At 28.2% G+C, this 14449-nt stretch overlaps 1 protein-coding gene and 1 long non-coding RNA gene across 11 annotated transcripts in view; one reads left to right on the top strand and one right to left on the bottom strand.

Moving 5' to 3' along the window:
- Window positions 1-667: 667 nt before the first annotated feature.
- The window catches only part of LOC140666995 (uncharacterized), a 213378-nt gene continuing 199596 nt past the window's right edge, over window positions 668-14449 (bottom strand). For both annotated transcript variants that reach the window (XR_012046892.1, XR_012046891.1), the window contains one exon: window positions 668-1232. This is a non-coding gene — a long non-coding RNA (uncharacterized lncRNA). The remainder of the gene's footprint in view (window positions 1233-14449) is intronic.
- Window positions 1653-14449, top strand: part of LOC140666610 (octopamine receptor beta-1R) — a 62025-nt gene continuing 49228 nt past the window's right edge. The window contains exons 1-3 of one of the 9 annotated variants that reach the window (XM_072893965.1): window positions 6263-6473; window positions 6670-7720; window positions 8438-9067. The gene's annotated coding sequence lies outside the window, so the exon portion shown is untranslated. Of the gene's footprint in view, window positions 1722-6262; window positions 7721-8437; window positions 9068-14449 lie in introns of those variants that run through there. The other 8 variants (XM_072893964.1, XM_072893968.1, XM_072893967.1 and 5 more) reach the window with 8 other exon arrangements.

Here is a 14449-nt window from a genome sequence, read left to right as displayed (position 1 = left end):
TAATGCTGGCTTCTGCGTGAAAAAAAGTAGCGAGCTTTTTCCTCGTTAATCTCTTCGGTATTAATTATTATTATTAATTAAACATTAGCTTAGCAAACTTGCTTAGCATGTTACATTTTGAAATATATAATAATATATTTCATATCTTATAATTTAATTTATAATTTTTGAAAATCAGACATTTAATTATCTCAATTGAATTTAATATAAATAACAGTAATTAGTTATTATTAATAATAATTGATATCGAAAAAAAGTAATTTTGAGATTAACTTTTCATTGATTTTCGGATTAATTCTCGATGGGTACAGCGAATCACGTCGAAAAAAATAATGAAATATTTAACAAAAAAAAATTAAGAATATAGCGTGATGCTCGGCGGAAGCGTGTTTACTTTTTAAGCACGCCAAGTTTTCTCAATCTCTCGTTGCCAGAATTTGTTCTCGGCAGGTGATAAAATATAGAGAGTTTTAAGAATCTATTCTCTAATTGCGGGAAACGCAAATAGAAAAGAGTATAAATATATAAATATAAATATTAATATAGAGTATATATTATATATATACATACAATATATATATATATATATGTATATATATATATATATATATATATATATATATATATACATATATATATGAAATAATATATCGATGTACAATAATTCGAAATAACGATTTATTATTATTATTATAATGATTTTATGATGATTATTATTATAAATATTATAATATAAGGAAACATTGAGAGGTGTGAATCAATAAATTACTGAATTACTTTATGCCACTTTTATCCTTCTTGAAAAAGAAACTTTCCCGAGTTTACTAAATAAAGAGCAATTTCCAGATAATGATTTATAATTTGCTTGAGTATTTATCCTTTTTTATATAAATAATTCAGACTTTTTTTCAGAAAAACTAAACTTTTTTTTAGAGACAATTCAAAATATCTTCGTTTTAAAAGTAATAATAATATATAGTTAATGAAATTAAAATTTACAACTTTTCAAAATGAGATTTTTGCTGTAAATGTCTTGAATCTTACAATTTACCTAATTTAATGTATCTTGTTACTTAAACTAAAATTTAATTTTCGAGTTAATGATACAATCTTATCATGATGAATAAAGAAATCGTGACAAACGATAATCTTCAATCTTCGCCAAGAAATTTACTGCGGATTTACCCAAGAGTTCCAAATTGGAGGGTGACGTGGTTATAATTCAAGGCTCCCTATAAAATAAGAAATTAATATTAATAACTGTTCAAAGTCTCTATATCTAAATTTTTCTTGATAAATGTTTTGTGCATTTTTTTGTCTTTTAGTGCAAGCTAAGTCGTGTAAATCTGAGATTTTTTTGTAATAATAATAACTCTCGTAATGATACTCTCGTAACGTGAGATAGCAAAGTCACTCGTTTGTAGCGACATTTCAATCCGACTTCACGTAATTTCAACCTATACATAAACAAGAAGGCTAGTCGAACGGATTCGTTCGTCGCGAATACCGTGTTTATTGACTATCGAAAATTTTATTCTGTGTCACAACGACGGAGAAAATAATTTAATATTAAAAACCGCGTTACGATATGAAGAACCATTTTATTTTTCAAATTTTCGACGAATACTGAAAGAAGAATATTATAAAAGAAAGAGAAAAGTAAAGATTAAAAAGAACAGATATTCCTAAAAAGACGATTTTTTGCGAGATTCCTCATATAGGTATGTACTAGAGTTTTAATATCATATTAATAATTTAACGAGTAAAAGATTTTTCATTTACATTTACTTCTTAAAAAATTTTATCAAGATTTTTAATTATAATTAATTGCATTATTAATGGAGTACTACGTGTCAATTTTTACGTAAGAAGATTTAATGTTACTTTAAAAGTTATAACTTCCATGAAATAGGTATTTGGCTCTCAAAAAGCCATTTTCACACACTTGTAAGAAACTCTTTCAAAATTCAATTAGAAGTTAAATCAAATCAATTCCAAGTTAAATCAAATCAAATTAAAAATTAAAGTTGTAATCACACTATTTGTGATTACATCACGTGTTATTTGCAAGAATAATATCACATAAAAGAACAATCGAGAAAAAAGTGCTGTTCACACAATAGCAAAAATTGTTTATTGAGTCTAACATTGATTTCTCTGTGGATTCTCTCAATATGTAGATACTAGTAAAATGATTAATCAGTTATTTAAATGGAAATTGACTTCCGGTTCCAAGATAAGTTCTTCGAAAATGGGATGTTCGTTGCAAATGGACAGTTTGAGTATATATTTACTACTCTGGTCATCGTCAATAAATCTAGTCACGTAGCTATGTAATATGTAGGGCTTTCGAAAGAGAAGTCCATCTCTTCCTTGATACCCTTTTCGATTCCCTTGTCGAGGAAATAACCCGAGAAGATTTCCCCGAAATCAGCGTCAGTTATTTCACCTCAGTTATTGCTTTTTTATTCTTCAGATTTATAATAATAATATTTAATAAATAATGATTTTTTTTTATTTAATACTGCGAATATAATGCTCTTAATGTTTGTTTTTTTTTATTTAACTTTTTATTTATTTTTCTTATTTAGTAAATAATAAAAATACTAAAACAAAAATAAATAATCATTATTCTTTCTTTTTTCTTTTTGCATATTGTTATCTTATTTTTTATTCAAATTGTAATAATTAATAAATATTTTTTTTCCATACATTCCACTCACATTATATGTTTATATTTTATTAATTAAAACCAATCTTAATATGCGTTATAAAATGGCTCTTATGTTTAACAAAACAGCGAGAATAAGCAATGCGTTCAGAGATTTATGTATGATATAAAGAAGGCAAAGAATATGTGACGAAAGAGACTGTACACGAATTGATGTCATTCCAATTTGCGAAACGACCCAGATAACAAGAGGGTCATCTTTTTTTTTTATAGTTGCAGAGAAAGCGTGACATAGCTATCTATCATATTATTTTTCTTTATATATGTGAATAGCTTTTTACAATATAGGACAAAAATTGGAAAATTTATTTTCAAACATCTTAAATTTGCATTTTTTAAAAAATAAGGATTACTTTGTAATTAAATAACACAAGTTTAATATAACTATAACGTTTTATAAATACAATTTTATATAAATTGTACGACTCTAAATATAAAAAAAAAAAAAAAATTAAGTAATATAAATATTTATTGTACATATCCAAAGAAAGTTAAAATGCTAAAATGCATTTTTAAAAATTATATATAAATATAAAGAAGAGTTTATAAGAATAAAGTTTTATTTTCAACTTAATAAAGAAATTATGAATTTAATAAATGTGTAAAAGAATTCATAAATGTATAAAAATATGCTGATAATTGTTACCATAAATATTATTATATCAATATTACATTGAAGAATCTTTTAAATATCTATGGATTGAATAAAAATATTCAAAACGTAGGTTATATTTATTATAAATATTTAAAAATTATTTAAGCAAAATATAAAGTTTTATACCCCATTTTCTATAATTTCAATGAAATTATATAGCGATATTCGACAAGCACCAAATCATCTATCATCTGAGTCGTTTAATTATTTGCGATTGGCATAATTTAGAAATAATTAACAATTTTGATGTTGCACCTGAATTATGTTGATGCGTATTTATTTGTAACACGTTTAATGTAAAATCGGGCGTTGATTGTTTAATGAATGAGATATTCTTGCTTATGAATAATCCATTATTAATATACCTCATTATTGCGGGCGTATTATTAGTATTATTAGTTTGCAATTGCATTGACAAAAAATATTACGCTCAATCATTCTTTTTTGATTGTGATTTTTATTTCCTTTTTATTTAATTTTGTTTAAATTTTTTCTTTCTATGGAAATTAGTTATCTATGCAAAAATTTATTTTTTAAGTGAAATTTTATATTTACATGTTTATATCTATTTTTGTTTAAAGAGTTTTACATGAGATGCGCAGTTTATGATCTATAAATTCGCGTTGTGTACATATTACAATAAAATTTTATTTTTCTTTTATTTTTTTACTATACAAGAAATCAAAATTCAAAGAAAACGAGAAAGAGTAAAGCAAAAGAAAATCCACAGATTCCGATTCTACTTTCAGTGAATTAGTTGCATTTCTTGTAATTTTATGAATAAAGATTTTTATCGAGATAAAAGACTTCTCTCTCATTTTGCTTGATCCAGGAAAAAAAAGAGGATAATAATAATAAAAATAGAGAATAACAAATCTACAATTATGATTAAAAAATGTTAGATAAATTGATTTTGCCAAGAAATATTCGTAAAACTATATCTATTTCAAATTAACTATAGTATGACTCATCTTTAGATTAGATTTAGATTAACAATAATATTAAATGATAATTACAACCAATAAGAGGTGTTTAGCGTAATCAAACATTTTTTCAGACAGTTCTAATTTACTTGTAATGTATTTATTACCCATCTTTCGGAAAAAATTAAATTTTTACGTATCCTTTGACTGTGATTATCATTTAATATCGTTGTATTTTCTCATTTCAACTATATATATATTTTGTTTTCTTCAGAGATTACTTGAAAATTGTTTGTACGATACGAAATGCTATATTTTAATTACAATAATTATACTCTAATAATAATTTATACTAATATATATGTATATATATATATATATATATATATATATATATATATATAATGTTTTTTTATTGAAAGTAACGAACCTTGTTACCGCTACAGCTATCGATTATTTATATACACACCACGACGGATAAAATAAGTCAGCTGATGAGATTAATAATTGAAAGACGGATTAATTGTCAAAACTTATTCTTCTTACGATTAGCAAGGGGAAACTTTGTGAGACGTCCAAACGCGAGATTTATGAAGCCACGGCGAGGATCTAAAAAAATTTTATCATAACCGAGAGATGTAACTCTCTAAACATATAACCATTTTTATATTTAGCAGCTACAGCAACGAGTATATTTTATTTCAGTTTGATTTATTCAGTATTAAATTCTTAACACACTCTTATATTCGCATAACCGAAAATATTTTAACGTTTTAACGTGTGAAATTAATATTAATTAATGTATTTAAATTATATTCTATCATACGCGTTATAATATTATATTTGACTCAAATCATTATTTAAATTTACTTTTGGCTTTTATTATTTATCAAAGAAAAGAAATATGTGACTTTTGACATCTAGTACACATGTAAACATTTTGTCCGGCTGACAGTCTAGTTTCTTTCGTGTATTTCGCTTTATTTTATCCCGCTAAACTTTTTCTGTTCTGCCATATGTACTCAATACACACATGGCACGTTATATATGACATATATGTTTATATATCTGTGCGGCAAGAGGACAGACAGATATGTGTGGGAGATGTACAACAGAGAGTTGATGAATTCCGCTTCACAGTCTGTCAATTTTTACATGATTACGAGAACACGCTGTCAATCGATTGAGATAGTTGCTTTTTCTAACAGAAATATACCGAAAGATCGATAACTTTAAAAAATCTTTTAGATTGATTAAAAAAAGACAATTGATTTTAGTGAATTAAATTTAATTAAAACTTATTAATTAGAAAATATAAATAAATATATCATTTTAAGATCTTATTGTCAAAATATTTATTGCTTTGAGCCATGTGATATAATCATACAATTTCGTAACTCATTTTTAATTTAGATAAAAATATTTTATTTATATCATTTAAAAAAATTCTTTACTACTCTCTTTATAATTAAAATTTTTGATAAATTGACTGGTGATTCGGAATAAAAAATCCTTAAAGTTTTTTTTTTTTTATTAAAAAAAAATAATATTAATATTTTATTAAACTATTTTATGTAATGTTCTAATATGATGTATCTCATATTCTATAATTAGCCATTTAATACGCTTTTAGTAGATTAATATGAATATTCCTAAAATAGTTGATAATCGCGATATCTGGCTGATATCTGATGCGAGATCTGACGTCTCGATTTTAGCGAATTAGATTCATTCTAGACCTACCGCAGGTGGCGGACACGGGCGTTCGTTGGCGCGGGCTGTTGAAAAACCACCTTTCTCTGCTCGAGTGGTGGAAGTACGATGAAGAGGGTGAGCTCGGAAATTCGCAGAGAAAGAGAGAGAGAGAGAGAGAGAGAGAGAGAGAGAGAGATAGATAGAGCGGATCAGAGTGGAGGGATTCGAGAAGGTGGACGAGGCACCGCCGTCCGATGTGGAGCGAAGAGGGCGAGGGTGAGAGGCGTAGAGACAGGGTGGCGCGGTGGTGCGTCGCTGGTGGAAAGCGGGAAAGCCTCTGAAGCAACCACCCACAGTTCACTGCGGCCTCGCGAGCCGTGTCAACCACACACATTGTGTGTCGCGTCGTTCATTGCTCGCTCAGAATACGTCTTCGTTCTCTCTGAACACACTCGGGCCTTCTCGTCATGTAAGCAAAACATTAACCCGGGATTATGCGCATTCTCTCACAGATATATTATTTCGCGAATATCGAAGGTATACAAGACGCGAATGTATAACACACGTGGCGATGGAAATCCTTGATTATCCATCATCACACAAAAATACGGAATAAAAGCAAAATTCCTTTTTCTTTTTTTTCTTTTTTTGCGTAAAATTTGCAGTGATAAATGCTGAGTGATAAATTGAAGTGTCGACTCGAGGATGCGTATCCATCCCACCGCTGGAGAGATCAATGACGATGGTCTAATTTCAATCTATATTGTTCCTGGATATATCATGAAGTCACTGAATCCGAGAAAAGTGGTTTAAGACTGACATTCTCCCTGATCTTCCGCTCCTGAACATTATCTTGCAGATCGCGAGAGATATCATGTTTAAATAGATCAATGATGGCGATTTAACTTGGATTTTCTACGTGTGGATATTATAAAGAAATGCTAAAGACGTTTCTTTAATTAATAAATTAACGATGTGATCGACAGTGAAGACTAACAGTTGCTGTAATTAAAGAGATATTTTTATCTGATAAACATCGAGACTGATAATTCTAACTTCGCGATAATCATCCTGCAGTGATTTTCATGAAATTTAATAATCACTCGCAACAATTTCTATTCAACTTTCCAATAATTAGCATTCACGGTATCTGCATATTAATTTCCAGCAAAATTTAATTTATTCAAGTTGGGGAAGATTATCGTTCCGTTCAGCCGAAACGTCTCTCTTGTTTAATCAAAATTCGTCGGATAATTCGTCAATCGTTTTCTTGCGCGCCACGGCTTTTCATTATACCCGATGGTCTACATGTGCCATGCTTTTTTCGTTGCTCGTGATCAATGATCAGTGTGACCTTCGAAACTAAGCACCTTAATATCTTGGTAGAATACGTCTTCTGTCTTAAAAAAAATTGAGAACTATGGAACTTGTATCGCGTCCTCTCATGTGAGTTAAGATAAATAACAGATGAGGACGAAGAGAATCCTATTTATATTGGGATGTATTAAATACACGTGGACGTTTAAGAAGATAGAAGCCTCAGGATGTCTTCGCTAATCCTTTCGACCACGTGTTTCATGTGATATCTGTGATGGTGCGAGTACCATGACAAGGTACGACTTTGTGCAAAGTTTCAAGATGGCGGTGCATTAAATGTTTACAAAGGAGGGAAGCTATCTTCTAATACGCATCGGCAATCTTATCGTGATCGTTCATGTAAATCGTACATTTTAATTTTATCACTCTGAGAAAGCCCCTGAAAGTGCTCTTTGTGGTCGTTTAGTGGATGTTGATTGATAATTAGTAAAATTTAATAAATCATAAATTAATTCGGAAAGCAGCTATTTTAGATCAAAGACATTAATACTGGCATTCGATAGATATATTTTGTAATTATGCTAATCATATGATTATATGCGACACGTTGTCTATGCTGTACTATCTATAATAATGACAAATCTGTCGATATTTTCGTGAACAAGTTTCATTTAACGTTTTAATTTTAAATTCAAAGCAAGAACGCGGGTAATTAATTGCGGACATAATTTCCCTGAATATTTAAGGCTTATAATTAATATTTTCGCTACAAATCTTCTTGTAAAAAAGAGATGGCCATAACACACAGATAATAAACTGTTTTCCTTTATGTAATTTAAAATAAACTTTCAATTAACATAAACAAAAATTATTTTTCGATATCATTATATTATTCATCGACGTGAGAAATTATTTCTTAATGTCATTTATGCCTAAAATAGAATTAAAAAAGACTTTTTGATATAAAATCAGAATAATAAGAAAAATTTATCTGTGACCCTTGTGCCAACTGCAATTTTAATTTGAAATGAGTATATATATATATATATATTTATTTATGATGTTATACGTAAATAATCTGTTAAGCAAATCATGATGTAAATTTATGACTTTTAGGGGCAAAGATATCAATGTGATTTCATAATCTTACTCGGTATCATAGATAAAGCTGTGTAAATAACACGAATTAACAGTATTTATACAGTATATTATGCAACAGCAATGGCTGTTAATTTATCGGCTCAGTTGCGTATTTCCGCTAAGACAATTTGCAAACAATACTGTGACTACTCATTCAATATAATATAAGCTCAATGAAATTTACTTTGCGTCGCACAATGTCACGCTTTTCCACAAACCTTCCAGTGAAAGACAAAAGGTTTCACTTTCTTAATAAATTGTGCGAACGGAATGTGATCAAATAACTGAAGGGATAATAATTAACTAATTAAATAAAATTGAGAATAAAAAAATATCAAAAGGGATAAATATAACAATGAAGAAATAATGACGAATCGACTATAATGTCAAATTATAATATATAGGTAACTGAAAACATATAATAACGGAAAATGTCTTCGTCTCCCGGAATCTCGATTAATCAACGTAAAAGACACTGTGACATTATTTATGTGTGCAAGTGGAATTGTTATGAAACTAAAATACTGTAAATTGATTTTCTCTTGTGGGCAAGACGCGCTGGAAATAGCTAGATCGAAAAACGAGGACAGCTGAGAGAATTTTGAGGTAAGATATTGTCTATCTAATACAACTAAAATATCAATGGAATATGATGAGTGTTATTCCATCACTATTTGTCTGTGGCAAATGTGTTCGCGTATTTATCTAATTTGAGCTAATTTATGCATATTGCTTTGGATTCGCACGATCAGACATATTTTATCGACGATTATTATGCTAATTCGATAAGTGCATAATGGATGCATAGGTATAAATATATTATTAAATTAATATGCAGCGTGTAATCGTATAAAAGCGTAGGATTTAAAAAGATAGAGCGATGTAAGATAGATTTATATCGAACAGTGAGAAACAAACACTTTGTGTATATTCTTCAAAGAATTTGCAATAATAAATATATCATGTCAAGGTAAAGACATTTGCATCCTTTTTCGAAATTATAAATGATATAATATTAAATTAAATATGATATATATAAGCTCTTTCTAAGATATAAAATTGGCGAGTAAGAGCAAACGTTGTAGTTAGTGCGCAAAATATTTTTATTCTAACAATGAGTAACAATTCAATCTATTATCCTAACGTACGTTTCGGTCAATTTTATGACCTTCTTGAGCGCAAAAATACATTAAATTGTTACTCATTGTTAGAATAAAAATATTTTGCGCGCTAACTACAGCGTTTGCTCTTACTCGCCAATTTTCTAACTTAATGATATAATAGTATTTTATAAATGTTAATGAAATCCACTAGTAACAAGAATTTGTAATCTGTGCCTTTTATTTCTGCAAATATATAAAAAATTATAGAAATTTAAACTTTTACTATAAAGTAATATAATTAATTTCTTTTAATTAATATTTAATAAGATTTCATATAGTTATCGCGCAATCTTTCATTGAATTAAATAAAGACTTATTTAATTCAACTTATTTAGTCGATTTATAATTTGACGTCAGAATCAGGACATAATTTTATTTATAACTTTATAATTATGTCATGTATGACTTATATGTGTGCAATTTGATATGCGTATTGCATATGTGTATATCTGATTCTTCAAATGTTTTCTGAATTACGCGAGACACATAAAATTACAAAGAGGATTGTCTCGAATTCTATCATGAATTATGAATCATTTAAAATGAATTTTAACTCTGTGTGTGGGTGTGTGTACGTGTATTTGCGCACGCGAGATGTTTGACGCAATATTTTATCATTCTATTACGACAGCTTCGTTTGAATCTGCTTTGTAACCGCGATGCTAATATTGAAATCGATTTTCGAATATCGGTATCGATAATTGAAACTTTTATCATGACTATATCGATCGCGCATTATGTGTATTCGTAATGCGCAACTGAGTAAATATGCTAGCAAGTGTAATGAGTCGAATTATTTCGCAAGTCGGTGAAATTCTCTGCCGGTTAAAACAATCGCGTCGCGTCGCGTCGCATCTCGTCCGTTTTATATATGTGTCGATCGATTTTCGATGTGGCTCTGACACAAATGTTGAGAGCTACCTCCACCTTGAAACACATTATTGCTCATATGTCTATTTTCATGGTTATGTTTTACTTGCCGAGAATATAAACAGCTTCCAGTTTGCCATTATTCATAACGTGCGCGGTAAAACTCAGCTTCTCAATTTAAAAATTCCATCTTTCATACATGATCTATAAACTCAGAGCTAAATTTAACAGAGGTTTTATTTTTCATTTTTCATATCAATTTAATAATTAATAAGTTGTACGGATATAAACAGAGAAATAATTTTAGATTATGTTAGGATAATAATTAAAAAATATTATAATTTTTCTCTCGACTTCTTTATAAAACCTTATATATTATATACATTAATTATTAATTAAGAAAAAAATAAATTATAGTTATAATTCTAAAAAAATTATAGCTTGTTTAAGTGCAATTTGTTTAATTGCAATTTGTTATTTTTAATTATAATTTGCTTTATAATTATTAAACATCTTATATAATGCTATAAAAATAAATTTTAATGTAAAGAAATATATAAAGAAATTAATGAACAATTATATCTTAAAAAAATAATCGAAAAATAATTTTTAAAAACAATAACGTGTGTATTGTTCAAGAAAATTATTTCGCCTTTAAAATTTTCATAAGGTTACAATGTCGCGTGATTATCAAAGGCATCGCGATACCTTTCTACAATCTGGTTATACGTAACATACACGTACGATGACGCTTGAATGCTCGTATGCTTGTGGTAAATGGCAAACTAAATGTAATAATAGAAGCTATCTTTTCACAGAACATATTTAAGCTTTGTAAAGCTTCCCGTCTTACAGAAAAAAGCAAAACAGGATTACGATAGTCGATGCCAATAACCTTCTACAGATCTCATTACAAATAAGAATTATAGATATATATTTTATTCATTAGAATATAATTAGAATATAATATTATTTAAAGTATTTAATATTGTTGTAAAATGTTATTTTTCAATATAAGATTTCTGATTTTGTAATGTGCTAATTTAAAAACACCGATAAATATATAAATTTAATTATGTTATTTTGTATTTAATTGAGGATATTATATAACAGAATATTTATAAAAATTCGAATAAATAAAAGTTTCGATAAAGTTTCATGGTATATTTAGGCATATTTTTCTCATATTTTTAATTAGTTTTAAATTATTTTCTCATATACTTTTTTATATCAACTTATTTATATGCCGTTAAAAAAAATGTTATGTTACAAGCTCGATTTTCAACAGAAATATCAGAAAGTCATTTAATACAGTTTTGAATTTTTAACGAATTTTTGCTTCAAAAATACGTAAAGTTTTCAAGTTTCATCGTGCATTATTTACTTCCGCGATTTCTTATTACGAGAAGTTCGGCCGTGTTCTACACGGAGATTCGGTCGTAAATTTCCATATTCGCGAATCCTATTACCGTCATTTGAATAAAGTTGCGTACCGCGTGATTGGCCGTTTTTCATTTCACGAACTAAAACTCGTCTAGTTCGAAATCAAATATCCGCAACATTTACATTCATGATTCATTGTTAAAATACTTCCTAAATTTTTTAGCTACTTCTATCTCACGTAAAGATAATCTTACATTCAAATACGAACAAAATATCGAGCGAATGTATATATATATATATATATATATATATATATATATATATATATATATATATATATATTTATTTACACATGCACATACAAATATATATACAGATATCAAATTTATATTGTAAATATATTTTCCATGCCGTACGTAGCTTTACATCATCGACAATCGACAATCGATCTAAAATCAACGATGCATTTTAAATCAAAGAGTTGATGCGAGAACATGCGTTTCTTGACGCGAGAGTATGGACTATTACGCCAAATCGTGTAATGAAAACGGAAATCGTGATTCACGAACAACACCTTGAATTCCACGCTCGTATCTCGCAACGGAAATACGGAAATGACGGAAAACGACGGGGGTGGCGATGCTTTATAGCCGCGTCAGTGGAACATCCATGCGTATTAACTCGACGCGAGAAGAGATAAACTTACTTTACGATATTCAAAAATTATACACATATATATATATATATATATATATATATATATAAAACTAACGATAAAAAATGAAATTGTAAAATTGGAAATAAAAAGTGAAAGAAATAATATATAATTGTACATATATTTATGATATTAATTTTATATTTGCGCGCGATGCACGCACTCATGACAAAATATTTGTATTCTCTTTTATTTTGATTCAACTTTATTTTTTATTTTTTTATATGTTGATATACGTCACGCTGCGTGCCACCCTTCCAATTGTTCGATATTCGTTTTGAAATTGACACCGCAGTTCTCGAAGATGACGTGAGTGCTTACCTACACGCTCTGCTCGCGATGCAAAGTCCGGAATATTATGTCGAGTCGTGTCACGAAAACAAAAATCCTTAGTTCGCGAATGACGCCTCGTATGTCAGGTATTCTTATTTCATGGCATAAACGCGAAAAACGACAGCGACGATGTTGGCGACAATGGTATTTTATAGCCGCGCTAGTAGAACACCCACGCGTTTGATCCGACGTGAAGCAAAGCGAAATGAGGTAAGCCGATTTTACAGCGTCAACGTACGCTCATTTTACTTTTGCGTTTCACATTTCGCGTTGTCTGCAAAGTTATCGAGTCTTAACAACTCTCCATGATTATTTGATTTTCTTTTTAGCTCTCCAGCAAGAGATGTAACATAGCATTTTGCGACAAGTACATATAATAGTATCTAAACATACAAGTAGTTTTTGTAACTCCATTTCTATATATATATAACAATATTGAAATATATAGTAATTACTATATATTCCAATATATAGTGATTATTTACTATTAAATCTTAGTTATTTTAATTAATAATTTTTTATATAATAAATAATTAATTCTTATTAATTTTTCGAATTATATTTTAAACGATATAAAAGATTAAAATATATATTTAATCACATTAGGTTAAAAATTAGGTAAACTTTCTAATAACATATTATTAATAAAAAAATTAAATAACAAATAAGTATATTTAAAATGACAAATAACTAATATAAATTTATACAATTTATATAATTTTACAAATATGTGAGAGAAAGAGAAAGGAAGGGAGAAAAAATTATTTTACGATAAAATTATTAGTGAGAAAGATATAATTGTAAAAAGTGTAACTAATAGTAAACGGATAAATTGTATTCAAACGGCCGTGATTTGCGTAATTATTCCACGCTAACAATTATGTTACACGTTTCGTGTTCCGGGAAATTATTAGTCGAACTAATAACAAGAGGCGAACGATTTTTCTCGCGTGATAAAAATTATTCGCGTACCAACTTTTCCGTTGTCGCAGAATTTTCATCATGACATGATGAAACGCGCGCGACAGAATCCGTATACATATAATAAACTTCACGGAATATTTTCCTTTTTTTTTTCATCGAGATTGTCGACGATTTTTGATGAATTTTTCAAGGCAGTTCCAAAATCCCGACATTGACATTTTCCATATTCGTAAATATAATTAGTCCGACAATATATCCTAAATAAAAATTTTATGTACACTAAACCAATCTTTCTCACACACACACACACATAAACACAAAATTCATTCTAGCCAATTCCATCTTATCCGCATTTTTATTTAAATAATGTGAAAGTTTATCTCGGAATAATTTTATAAAGATAGAAAAACATACACTAGGTTTTTTTTTATAATTATTATATTATCTAATCAAATATTATAAATTTTGTATATACATAAATTTTTTTTACCTCTTTATTTTTTATTGGAAAAAATTTCTTATATGAATTTCGAAAATCAAATTAAAATAAATTTTTAGCAAAGAAATTAATTAAAAAATGTAACTAGAAAAATATTTACC

Source organism: Anoplolepis gracilipes, chromosome 6 (genome assembly GCF_047496725.1).
Source record: "Anoplolepis gracilipes chromosome 6, ASM4749672v1, whole genome shotgun sequence".
Classification (NCBI taxonomy): domain Eukaryota; kingdom Metazoa; phylum Arthropoda; class Insecta; order Hymenoptera; family Formicidae; genus Anoplolepis; species Anoplolepis gracilipes.
Note: the sequence above shows the minus strand (reverse complement) of the source record. Positions and strands in the feature narration are given on the sequence as shown.